The sequence below is a fragment of the Sylvia atricapilla genome, chromosome 16, assembly GCF_009819655.1.
Source record: "Sylvia atricapilla isolate bSylAtr1 chromosome 16, bSylAtr1.pri, whole genome shotgun sequence".
Lineage (NCBI taxonomy): Eukaryota > Metazoa > Chordata > Aves > Passeriformes > Sylviidae > Sylvia > Sylvia atricapilla.
Genome location: NC_089155.1, coordinates 1072530 through 1085396, shown reverse-complemented (window position 1 = coordinate 1085396; position 12867 = coordinate 1072530).

Sequence of the window (12867 nt, the reverse complement as noted above, 5' to 3'; positions counted from 1 at the left end):
AGAAATGAGCAAAAGCACTGAAGTGACTGGTCTAGAAACCTCAAGCTGGGATATCTGTAGGTCTGTTTTCCTGCTGGCTTCATCTTCAGTAACTTCAGCTAATCCACCCACCCAGGCTCCTCACCACAGTGCTTCAGGGAAGGTTAAGGCAGGTCCCACAGTGATCTCTGAAGGATGACAAACACGAGTGATAAACAGTTGAGTGTCTTCCTCTGGAGCCCCAAAGTCCAGGACCAGGAGCAGGAAAGGCATTCTGGGGTTGATTTGGAGCCTAGTGCTTTCTTCTTTCCAATAGGGGAGGTGTAACTGTGTCTTTTCGGAGTGCAGCTACAGCCTTTCTAAATCCCAGTCAGCCTCTCAGTAGAGAAACTGCTTGAGAAGTGTTCAGGCAGCAATTCAAGCTCACACAACCACACACGTTACCAGGCTGGCTCAGCAGAGGGGCAGAAGGTTCCCAGCCCCAGATCAATTTCCAGCAAGTGTTTGTTCCATGTGCTGAAGGTGAATCTGGAGCCAAAGAGGGAGAACGTGTTTTTTCTTAGTTACATAGGGGGTCAGGTTCGTGGGTGGTACTGGGGGCAGGACAGGGGGCAAGTGACCATAGAGAAGAGAGAAACAGGACACCAGGCCCCAATGCCAATGGGGAAACAGGGAAAGGGGGCCCATGGGGTGGGTGATGGACTTGTGAAACCCATGGAGAAGATTGCACAATGTCTGCAAGGATCCATGAGGGAGAAACCTTCTTTTACACCTGGGCTATCTTTAATAATCACTTTTCCAGGGAAGGGCAGTTGGAAATTGCTTTAATGGCACGAGGGACTCCACAGGGAGGGATTGATACTCCCAGCTGCTTTGGGAGTCTGGGTATCACACCTAAGGTTTTGGGTCGGAAGTGGGTCTCCATGAGCCAAATCTTGGAACAGGTGGTGTTTGGCAGATGGCCCCATCTGTGTAGGTGCACAGTGAGGAACAACCTTCCTCTGTGAACCAGGAACTCAAAGGCAACTCCAGTGGCTCTGTGGCATCCAGGTCCTCAGGGCAGGAGGACCCAGCTGGGAGCAGCTCCTTGGTTCTTGTGAAAAGTTCCCCATGCCCCACAGGTTCTCCAATCCATATGGGTCGAGTGACCTGGCACCAGCAGGTGATTGCTGCAAGAAGAGAAATAATAAATCCTGGGATGAGGCAGGAGTGGCCGCAGTATGAAGCAGCCAGGGCTGTGCCCTCTGCCACAGCCAGAAATGAGAATTAACTTCTAATTTGTTATTAATGAAATGGAGCAGCTCCGTGGGGCACACATCAGCTGGCAGCACCCCATGTGAAGCAGAGGAGCTGGTGGCAGGTTTGCCACGGGACTGTAGAGGAGATAACTCCTCCCCAGTGCCCTCTATTCATCAGCTATTCCTAGAAACTCCCTGAGGAGGCAGAAGCATGGCAGAAGCATGGCACACTGACACCCAAGATGCCTGTTCTCACTGTAGCAAGGGTGGTTTTGACCACAAATGAAGCCAAACTGCAGTACAGATAATTTTCCAGGGTGAAATGTAATTTAGTTACTGCTTTAAACTGAGAAAATGTTTGGCTGCCTGCAGTGAACAAATGTCTGTCGGGAGGGGGGTAAGTGGCTGAAGGTGGAACTGGGCTGAGCCATGGCTGCCAGCATCCCCAGCACACTTCTGCAGTGATGAGTGCTGTCAGGGTGGGTGCAAGCCAGGCAGGTCCTGATCATGTGTCCCTGGCCCATATCAGTGCTGCTGGGATGTCCCTGGTGACACTGGGCTGCCCAGTGGCCACACTGACTGTGTATCCCAGGGCATTCTGGGGTGTGGGTCAGGCCATCTCCATGACAACATCACAGCATCATGGAGGAGGAGGGCAGCATGTTGCTGTTGCAACTAGGAGCATCCCAGGGACCTCAGCCCTGGCTTTTGGCTTTTCCTGCTGCTTTGGGGATCCTCTTCATACGAAGCAGGCATGCCCTCTGGAAGCCGTGGGCAGCACCCAGGGCATGGCAGCAGCCATGGAAGTTGGGTGGAGGCTCACCTGGGTGAGCAGTGAGGTTTAAACCTGCTTTGTCCTTGCTGCAAGAGCCATGAGATTTTCTTCTTTGTTATATTTCTTTTTATAAATTATAATTAACATTAATAAACAATAGATTTATTATATTTCTGCTGTACCAAAAGCACCCACCCTACACACAGGGCCCAGCTGTGCCTGGCACCTCAGCAGAGTGACACACTTCAGCTCTGGGCTCACACCAGGGATCCTTAAAAAAGGTGTTACTGGAAAGGCAGAGATGGGCCAAGCCATCCATTGCTGGCTGTCCCCAGAGCTGGTCCAGTGGGACAGGAAGATCTGCAGACACTGGTATCCCCACCTTCACCAGCTGCGAGGGAACAGGCTGCTTTTGGGGGTTAAAGACTGCTCTCACCAGGGCAGAGCCCAGGCAAGAGCATGGGTGTGGGGCCAGCATGTAGGGCTGGTGGTCAGTGCCACAGCGGTCCTGGGTTCCCTTCCATCGTGTCTCAGCCCTGTCCCCCACTGGGATTTGAATTCCCCAGCACAGACCACCCTTGCCACGTGTCCAGTGCCCACATTCCTGGGAGATTCCCACCAAGAGTCGGTGTCTGCCAGCACATGCCCTTCTGCCATTCTGGGGTTCCACAGCCTCCCCCAACCACCCTGCAGACTCTGGTGAGCCCTGGGGGTCCCTGCCCAGCCCTTCCATCCAGTCCAGGGGGACGGTGGTCTGCTGGGACTTCCTTGGCTGGGTCCCTCTGCCCAGGCCCTGGGGTGCTGCTGGCACAGGCTAAGGGCAGGGAGAGCCAGGGGGGCCCGGGGCAGACGCTCCATGGTGCTCCAGCCCCATCCCAACAGAGGCATTCCCAAGCCAGCATTGGGCTATGTGTTCCTCCAGGCAGGGCTGAGAGCCCAGTGCCCTCCTGCTCCCACAGCAGCCCCTAATGAAGCCCATTTGATGGCATTATTAAATGATTCAGTGCATTTTCTGCCTCTTAATATACATGCCTGTGTGATTCATTATTATTATTATCTAATAAAAGATTATCTGACTCACTTTAATGTTTATTCCAATTACAAATTGAAATTGTTCCAAGCACTCTGACCTTGCAGCTGCTGGATTTTCTAAAATAAGCCATAATGATGCATTTTACTAAGATAATTAATTAGCTAAACTGAGAAAATTGAGTAGTAGAACTGTTTCACATGTTGCTAATTATCTTTTATTATGTCATCTTTACAAGCAAATAAAGAAATATTGTGATTATTTTAAATACTGTTTTCATTAACTAATTCACTCATTAGTGCAGCGACAGCTCTGTCTTCCCCAGCAGCAGGAGCCTGTAGGGGCTTGCTGCTGATCTACTACAGGACTCTGCCTCTCAGGTTGAGAAAATAGAGTTACAGGCCAAATTAGGTTTATTTTGTCAATTTATTTTAATGGCAGCTATGGGAGGCAAGCAGGAGCGGGTCAGGGATGGTGGGATAGCCAGGACACCAAGGACTCCTGCTGAAGGCTGGAGAGGGGCTCAGGTGGGGGGAGTGTGATATAGAGGTGTAGAGGCCTCTTCCCCAAGGACCTTCTTGTCCAGGATGTGTCCTGTGATCCCAAGCTCTCTTCCAGTCATCCAGAGCACCCAGAGCTCTGGAACCTTGTGGGAGACTGGGAGCAGTTGGGTGGGCACCATTCATGGTGCTGTGCAGAAACTCTTCCTGTCAGACATTGGCCATGAGGCCATGAGGGCTCTGGGGCAGCAGCACTGGTGCAGAGGGAGCCCTGGAACCTCCCGCTTCTTCCATCAGAGATTTCCTGCTCTGAGAGCCAGGCTGTCGCCAGTGGGGGCTGCTGAGAACTCCCCACTGCTCCCTGAGGGCTGCCAGTCATGCTGATCTGGGTGCTTGCCACAGGCAGGAGCTGCTGCATTTGGGGAGCTCAGGCCACACTCACATGTCTGCCAAGAGCTCCCAGAGCTGCTTCCCAACTTCCCACTGGCTCCTTGCTGAGGGGGAGATGTTGGGGGTTTGGTGTTCCCAGCTTGGTTCTGGCACCCAGGCCCCTTCCCTGGCATAGGCACAATGGGCAGGGGATGGGTTTTGCTCCCTCCAGCCTTTTGCTCATAAATACCAGCTGTATTTATTCCAGTGGGGAATTTGGGGGGTAAGGAGGAGCCACTCTCCTGGAAGCTGGCTTTTCACGGCCCTGTAATACCCCAGAGGTATGAATAGGGATGAGGACTGGCCATAGAGACACTTCTGGCTCACTGGTGCAGATGAGGCTCCTGCTGGAGGTGAAATGAAGGCAGCATTTCAAGGTGCTGCTGCAGGCACAGCCCCCTCCTGCCTGGTTGAGCACCAGCACAGGGTCACAGCCCTGACACCACACCCTTCTGCGGGGACTGGACTGACTGAGAGCACGGAGCCAGCACTGCCTGCTGCAGGATGAGACAGGGCAAGAGGGGCCCTGGGGGCAGGAGGACGGAGGAGTAGGGCTGGGATGCAACAGGAACCGGTCACCTGGCACAACCACCACATTTCAGACTGGAGCTCCTGCCGACGTGGGCACAGACTTGAGCCTCCTGGAGACTGGGGCACCAGTGTGTGCTGGGGGAGAGGGAGCAGCAGCCCCGACGCAGCTGCCTGCCCAGAGCACAGGAACCACGGAGCCCACTGAGCCCCCTCCTTGCAGTAGAACTACCCCAAAACCTCTAGGCCCAAGATTTGTCTCCTTGAGGACATTCCTGCAGTGGCACAGGCTCCATCCTGGAAGATGTGCAGTCCGCTCCAACTGCACTGGTGGCCTTGCTTTGGGCAAGAACTGGAATTAAGCACCTCCTGAGCCTCGAAGGACCTCATCACCCCATCACCCCATAACCCTGAGTCCCTGAGGTCCCCTGAGTGCCATTGAAGACTGGCACCTGCCCTGGAGGCCCAGCAGCTGTTGAAGAGAGTGCTGGTCTGTGATCAATGCGACAGAAAGAGAAGCTGGTGGTGACAACACTGCCCCAGGCAGCTACTCAGTCCCCTGTCCAGCATTTCTGGGGACAGATGTACCCAAGGAAGAGGGAGATGTTGGCTGGTCCAGCACCAGCTCCCTTCTGGGAAGGCCTGAGGTGCATCCAGCAAGTGCCAAGCCCAGTGGGCACAAGGGACTGCAACCCCTGCTGCCCCCACCGCAGCTCCAGCCTCTGCTCTCACCCATCACTACATTTGTTTCCTTGCACAGCCTGAAAACTGTCCTGTTGGAACCTCCCATGGGCTTTGGAAACCTCTTTCTGGGCAGAATTCCCATGAGTTTCACCCTCTGCCTCTTGCAGCTGGCACAATCCTGTGGCTGGCAGCATCTTGTGGCACTGCCTGGGACAGCCAAAATAGTATCTCTAGGCCCCTGCTCACCATGGACATGTTTAAGAAACCCCTGACAATTCCATACCAAGTAAAGCTCCTCATTTTTTGGTGGCAACATCTGGGAAGGGAGTAGGATGATACCTGGGATGAGCACTGGGCACTTCTTCAGCTCTGTAGAAGCCTGAACAGTGGAGTGCATGCATTGTTATGCCTCAAACACTGATGACCAGCAAGCTGGAATAGGACATGCCTGGTAAGGGGCCCTAAAGAGGTTGGGAAAAGGCTTTCTGGAGCCAATTCTCCTGTTCAGGTCTACAGTGACCACAGAACACAGCACAAGTGCAGAAGTGGGGTCGAGGAACGGGCAAGATGAATAGAGGGGATTGATACCACCAAAGATCCCCCAGTAGCCCTGTACTCTTTTCAGGAACTCTCCAGCAGAATGCTGCATGTGCCCAATACTGTTATATCGGACATAAAGAATCCCCTACCTGGTGAAGGATATAGGCATCCCCATGTCAGCTTGGATGTATATAACCTGGCTTTTTGTTCCACAGCCCCCACTCCCAATGGATCTGTGACCACTACTCTGACCACACACTTTGGAATTGCAATGATCAAGTCTCTTCACTGGAAACACAGCTGGTGATATTTGTTCTCTCTACCATCTATGCTTGTCCTTTCCTTCTCTTTCTTTTGCTCATATATTTTCTTCATATTATTTCTATACTTTTATACAAAAACCAAAACCAGCCATCTACCGCCTTTCTGCTACAATTAAATTTTTAAAAAAGACATCTGCCTCATATATATCACTGATCATTCAGCATAATTTCACTCCAATTCACTCTAAGGGATTTATTAACGAAAATTCACCCTGCCTTAGAGATGGGCCATAACAAGCTTCTGTCCCAGAGTTTCCCACTGGGGCTGAGAATGTCCAAACAGGGACAGCCCCTCACATGCCCCTCCAGCTTAACCAGGACACCCTGATGACTGTGTTGCATTTATGGAGAAGGACCCTGCCTGGTCCCCTGCAAGGGGAAACTCCCCTGGGTCAAAGAGCAATGCAAAGAGAATAATGTCAAGGGAGGTTTAACCAAAAAAACACAGCAGAAAGGTAAGTGTCATGCTGGGAAGGAGAAATCAAGGATGTAAAGCAGTTATCACGGTTTGAAAGTGGCCATCAGGAACACAGCCTGCAGGTCTCAGCCAGTATAGGATGGGTTTCAACATCTAGCCTCATGCTTCACAAGGGACAGTGAGGACACAGCCCAGCCTGCACAGGCCTGTTCAGCCCTACCCACGGACAGTGTTTATGGAAACACAGAATCACGGGTGGGTTTTGGTGGGGACATTTAAAGGTTATTTAGTACAGGCCCCCTGCCCTGGGTAGGGACACCTTCCACTGTTCCAGGCTGCTCTAAGCCTCATCCAAAGCTGGCCTTGGACACTTCCAGGAATCTGGGGGCAGCTACACCTTCTCTGGGCACCCTGTGCCAGGGCCTCACCACCCTCACAAGGAAGAATTTCTTCTCAGTATCCCATCTAACCCTGCCTCTGGCAGTGGGAAGCCATTCCTCCTTGTACGGCATTCCAGGCCCTTGTCTGAAGTCCCTCTCCAGCTCTCTTGGACCCCCTTTCGGCACCGGAAGGAGCTCTAAGGTCTCCCTGAAGCCTTCTCTTTTCCAGGTGAATGCCCCCAGCTTTCTTAGCCTGGTTCTCTCAGAGCAGAAGTGCTCCAGGCCTTGGAGAATCTCTGTGTTCTTATCTGGACTGTTCTGGTTTGAAAGACAGGTGTCTGCCAAGGAAGATGGAAACCTCCCTTGGAATGGAGAATATGACCCCCTTCCATCTGAATTATTATAACTTTGTAATTACGGGGCTTTCAGGCAAAGATATGGGAGAAGGAATAGCAGTTCTTTACGTGTGTGTCTGTGTGTGTATAACAAGGCAAACAAACAACAACCCCGGCAGCAACACCCAAGAGCCCAGAGCCCCAGTCCCAGCCTTCTCCCGGCCACAGGCACCTTCCCCTTTGGTGCAGTTCCGGGCACAGCCGGCAGGGGCGCTGCTGGCTCCCGGCCGGGCAGGGCGGGTGCCATGATTCCCCCGCGGCTGCAGGGGGCGCTGTGGCGCGGGCTCGGCCGCCCCTCTCCACACGTGGCAATGGCGGGGGGCTGGCGGAGGGGATGGACAAGGGCCTTCCTTTGGGAACTCACGGGCAGCAGCCGCTCCCTGTGCGCCTCTGGATAATGAAAGGAGCTGCAGCGGGAACCTCAGGAGCAGCAGCTGGAACGGCAGAGGCGGGCACACACACCTGGGGTATCGAATAAAACGTAAGAAAATTCCGCAGCCCTAGCAGGAGCCCTGGGAGTCGGGCGGACACGGGGTCACACTATAACGAAAAACACGAGGCGGTGGCAGAGAGCAGCGGGGCTGGGCAGCAGCAGCCGGGTTTCTGTAAGCAGCCTGCTGCACGCAGCCGGGGAGATGCTCCCTCGGGAAAGGGGGAAGGGTTCGGGGCCCCGTGGTTTTCCCCTGAGGCACCCGAGTAGATGGTGAGGGTCCTTTCCAGTCAGATCGGGTGTGAATAAGGTCCCAGTTCACCGGCTGCTCTTACGAGCAGAGGTTCACCCAGGGTAGGGAAGAAGCACTGCCGGACTGCACTCCGCACTGGCAGCGAATTCTTCCTGCGGCAGCAGCAACTTGACCTTTCCCCTCAGATCCCGAGAGCCAGAGAGAGTGAGTGAGGAGCTGAGCCCAGCCCCTCCTCACCCAGCCAAAAATGTCAGGGTACCTCTGCCCTTCCCAAGAGAAAAGCCTCCAGCTAAGAGGCTGCAGCCAGCTGCACCCTTCCTGCCACCTTGGCCACTTTTGTCTCTCTTAAATACTGGTCATTGTCATCTCTTAGGCAACAAATGGGACAAAATTGCCTGAAAGGAAAGATCCAAATTTCCAACTCACTCCAGCAGCTCCATGTCCTCCCTGTGTTGCGGACTCCAAAGCTGGAGGCAGCTCTGTAGGTGAGGTCTCACTTGAGTGGGGCAGAGAGGGAGAATCTCCCCTCACCTGCTGCCTACGCTGCTGGGGATGCAGCCCAGAACTAGGTTGATTTTCTGGTAGGTCAGCACACTCTGCCAGGAGCCATTTTCCCTTAAAAATACAGTTCTTCTGCCTTAAATCTCACATCCACCACAAGTATGGCTGCTGCCACTCTTCTTGATAATTCCAGAATTCCAGGCTGCGTTACCCTGAGATTAGTTATTTGGTCCAGAGCCATCACGCACATCCACCTTCTGCAGGTTTCTTGCAAGACTGGGGACATGGGGACCACACAGAGTGGCTGTTTGCAACCCACAGATCTGCTTTCATTCTACAGAAACTTGTTGCAGCAAAACTGCTGAGCCATGTCCTGGTGCCAGCACAAAACCAACACAGAAACGGCTCTCTTTTCCAGGGAGAATAATGCCCCAGTGAGGAGGAATTCACATAAGACCTGACCTGCTATCACTGTGTAAGAAAATGATGCTCACTTTCAGAAATTTCAGAAGTTTATTAAACCTTAACAAAATACAACACAGGACTGAATAAGGAAAAAATGAGAGCACCGGGAGCATGAAATTACACCACCATGTGCTCACCTACAAAAATGGATGCTCTGCCTTTTTATACCCTTGGACCCGCCCAAAGTCTTGTCAGTCAACTCCTCCTCTGCCATCCATTGGCACAATTTCCACTAAATAGTTGTGTTGGCTCAGCAGGGCTTGTAACAAAACGGTAAAGAATGGATTTTTTTTCATTCTCTAAGTATTGCTCTGATATATACAAAGGTAAGAGATTATTTTGTTGTGTCAAGAAAAATGAAACTGTGTTTTGCTTTCAAAAAGGAAACTTCCCCACAGCATTCAGCTTCAGCATAGACCTTAAAAAATACTCGTTTCCTTCCCTGTTCATCTTCAGTGGAGACCCTAACTTGGAGCATGGCAGGATGACTTACGGGGCGCTGGAAGCTGCCAGCCCCAGCCTGAGCTTTGCTTGTCCTAGTGTCCGCCCCTTGTCCCTTATCCCCTCACTGCAGAGCAAAGAACCTTGTTCTACCTTATTTTTCCATCCCATGTTAATGACAAAGCACAAAGCTCCAGGAGAGAATTCACACCCCTGGGAAGCACGGCCAGAACTTGGATTTACACCAGATACTGACAATGTCCAAGCGCAGCCTTGCAGCTGGAATAACTCAAACATGGTCTTTTCTGACTCTAGTGCTCTGCTATTCGCTGAAAAGAACTCACATGTACATGGACACATGGACCCCTTTCTTGCACTATCACGGACTCTGCAGCCAGCACAGAGGAGCCTGGGAATCCCGTCCCTCCCACCCAGCCCCTTGCCTTGATACCTGCAGTGCAGACCATTCCCAGTCAGTGGCACCCCTGCCCAAAGCTGCCTCAAGCAGCTCTGGGGTTGCTGCATGGAGACAGACGCTGTTCAGAGCCCAGTTTGGGTACTCACTGCTCCCCCATGCCCTGTTTCCTCCCTGGCCATCCTCACTCACCTCCTGGCACCAGGGTGGAAGGGGTGTCAGCCTGGCCGGCTCCAGCACTACCGGCTGCCCTAACACATCCATAAGTGTGAAGCCGCACACCTGCAGGCTGCAGAAGCCACAGGAGACTCGGGAAGGACATGGGATGCCCAGCACAGCCCTTGGACACAGAGGAGAACAGGGGTCAGCCTACTGCATGCCCACCCTATTGGAGCACTCCAGAGGGATAAACAGAAGGAGCTAGAAGTCTAAATGTGCAATCAAGATTATGATTTAATTGGCATAACAAAGGCTTGGTGGGCTGAGGCTCATGACTGGAATATTAATATAGAAGGATGAAGCTTGTTCTGGAAAGACAGGCAGCAGAAGGGGAAATGTATTGTTTTGTGTAGGAAGGCTGGATACATTTGGCTTGCAATCCAGTGAGAGCCTGGACGCCATCCTGTCAAGCTGAGGGGCTTTCCATGAGCAATTGCCAGGCTCACCCAAAACCCGGGACATCAGGATGATGGACAATGTCCCTACCCAAGTAGCCGGTGTGGTACCAGGACAGTGGGGACAGGCTGTCCAGAAAACATTCCCAAGGCTTTAAAACTGATTTTTTGCCTTAAGAAGAGGCCAGCAGAAGAGAAAAGCTATGGCTTTGCTTCTAACCTTAGGGTGTGGATGTGGATTGGGGGGGGGGGGGGGGTGGTTATCAGTGGGATGGATGCCACTGAGACATGAAAGAACTCCTTGTCTTGCAGAGCAGAAAGAGCTAGAGCTTGAGACTGGGAATAGGAACCTCTAGGGTATGAGAGCAGGATGCTTAGGGCTTTGTTCAGGTATGGTTCAAATAGCTCCACATATGGACAGCCCAAAGCTCTGTGAGCCTAGGGCCAACATCTGGCCACCCTCATGGGGAAGACCTTGTCCTTAGAGCAATTTCCCTCATCCTGCTGGGTGCTGCCCTGTCCCTCTCTGCACCTCAGGCATCTCCAACCCCCTGATATTGGCCATGTCTGCTGTTCACAGCTCACCAGTCCAGCTGGAGAGAAGCTGCAGGACACCGCAACAACAGCCACATCAGAGGCCATGTTAGGATGAGGAACATCCCATGCTGTCTCCAAACTCCAGAGCAATTGGGAAACAGGCATGTATCCACTCAGAATGTAAGATCAAGAAGACCAACCCTTTCCTCCACCACAAACTCTTCACTTTCCCACACAACATAGAGAGAAAACCATGATTTTCAGTTAGTTGCAACCATTTAAACAGAATCTTGCATCACTTTGGGAGAGGAGTCTCTCTAGAATTTCATGAAGACACGTGCCACAAGAAAAGATCTGGTGTGTCTCAATGTCACAAACCTGCAATTGCCTGGAATTTTGCAGATCTGTGCAGTCCTACCCATTTAACAATTTCCCAAGCTGCTTATGGGCCTCAGCATATTTGGGGTACTGTTTCAAGAATGCTTCTTCTAGTATAAAACAAGGATTCTCTTCTTCTATCTCTAGAATCATCTCTATCTCAAAAGAAATAGATACCTCCTGTTAGCCCAGGAGCCGGGCCTTCAAAATCACTTTCTCTCTAAAATCATCTTCACCTCAAAAGCTGAGACCTCCTATTACCCCAGGAGTGGGGGCTTACTCTGTTCAGAATTCTCTATTAAATATCAGTTGTATCAATACACATAACCTTTGGCTAGGACCTGCATTCTCCCAAACAGCATTATGATATTACAGGAAATAGTCCATATCTCCATGGTTTACATCCAGAGAAGTCCAGTCAAAAATGTCCACTTCTTTCATCCCTTCTTCCAATAGTCTCTGTCAGTTCTTTCACTGACTTTGTCTCATGCTGTCTCCCTATGTTTTAAATCACTCTGTCTTCCATGGAGGAGAGAAAGGATTAAGATCTTTGCCCAGAGTCTTTTCACTCCAGCTGACTCCTGGTCTGGAACTTCAAGGCCGAGCCAGTGATGGTGGGTGGGGGAGGGCAGGAAGCATGCTCAGGAACGCTGATGACTCTCCCCCACCCCTGGTCAGATCCAAAGCAGACTCAAACTTGGATCAGCTCTCTGGGGCTCTGGAGAAAGATTCTCTCCTCCCTTGGGCGAGCGGCTCCGGCAGCCATGCCAAGGGCACGGCCCCTGCAGGCCCTGGCACAGGGCCTACCACTGATCTGCAGTGTTCTCTTGCCCCCCGTTAGGAGCCGAGGGGAAAACACAGGACACAGCCGGCCCAGGCTGCTGCTCGGGGGGGGGCTGGCAAAGCCTGGCCGCAAGTGCTGTGAGGGGTGGCTGGGCCTGGACCTGGGCCTCTGACTTACAATGTGCTGTTAACTTCTTGCCAGCCAGAAGAGGGAAAAGAGGTTGGCTTGGGCACACTCGGCTTCATATGGGTATTACCAAAAGTTGCCTTCAACTCTCTCAGTGGTCAAACCACATGCCAATAGAAAGAACTGGCCCCTGATAGGTCCCTGTCCTTTCTAAAACAAAGTGCAAAGTCCTGGCAGGGCAATATTCCATTAACCAAAAAACCAAACCGTGTTAACCTATGACGAGGATTCAGCAGGCAAGGTAGTGAGAGCACATGGAGAGGAAGGGGACAAGCAAAGCCAGGGCTATTGCTCTGGGGTGGAAAGGGGAATGATGGATACCGTGGTGCCAAGAGCATTCACAGCCTCAATGCTTCAGCCTGAACCAGTGGGTGCAGTCAGCACCAGTGAGGCAAAAATCCTGTCAGGAGCAGGGCTGGGGAGCCTGGAGAGGCAGAGCAGTGCAGGCAGACCAGGTCTGGCAGCCCTATGTGGATGCAGGCAGCAAGACAGCTGGGAGCAGGAGGGTGAAACTAGGGAGCTGGGACAACAGAAGGGTATGTGGCTTTTTAAAAAGAGGAGAAACTTGAGCGCTCAGCGCTGCTTTGGACCTCTAGGAAACACAAGGATAAGTAGCAAAGCAGCCCAGAACCCTGAAGGGTGGA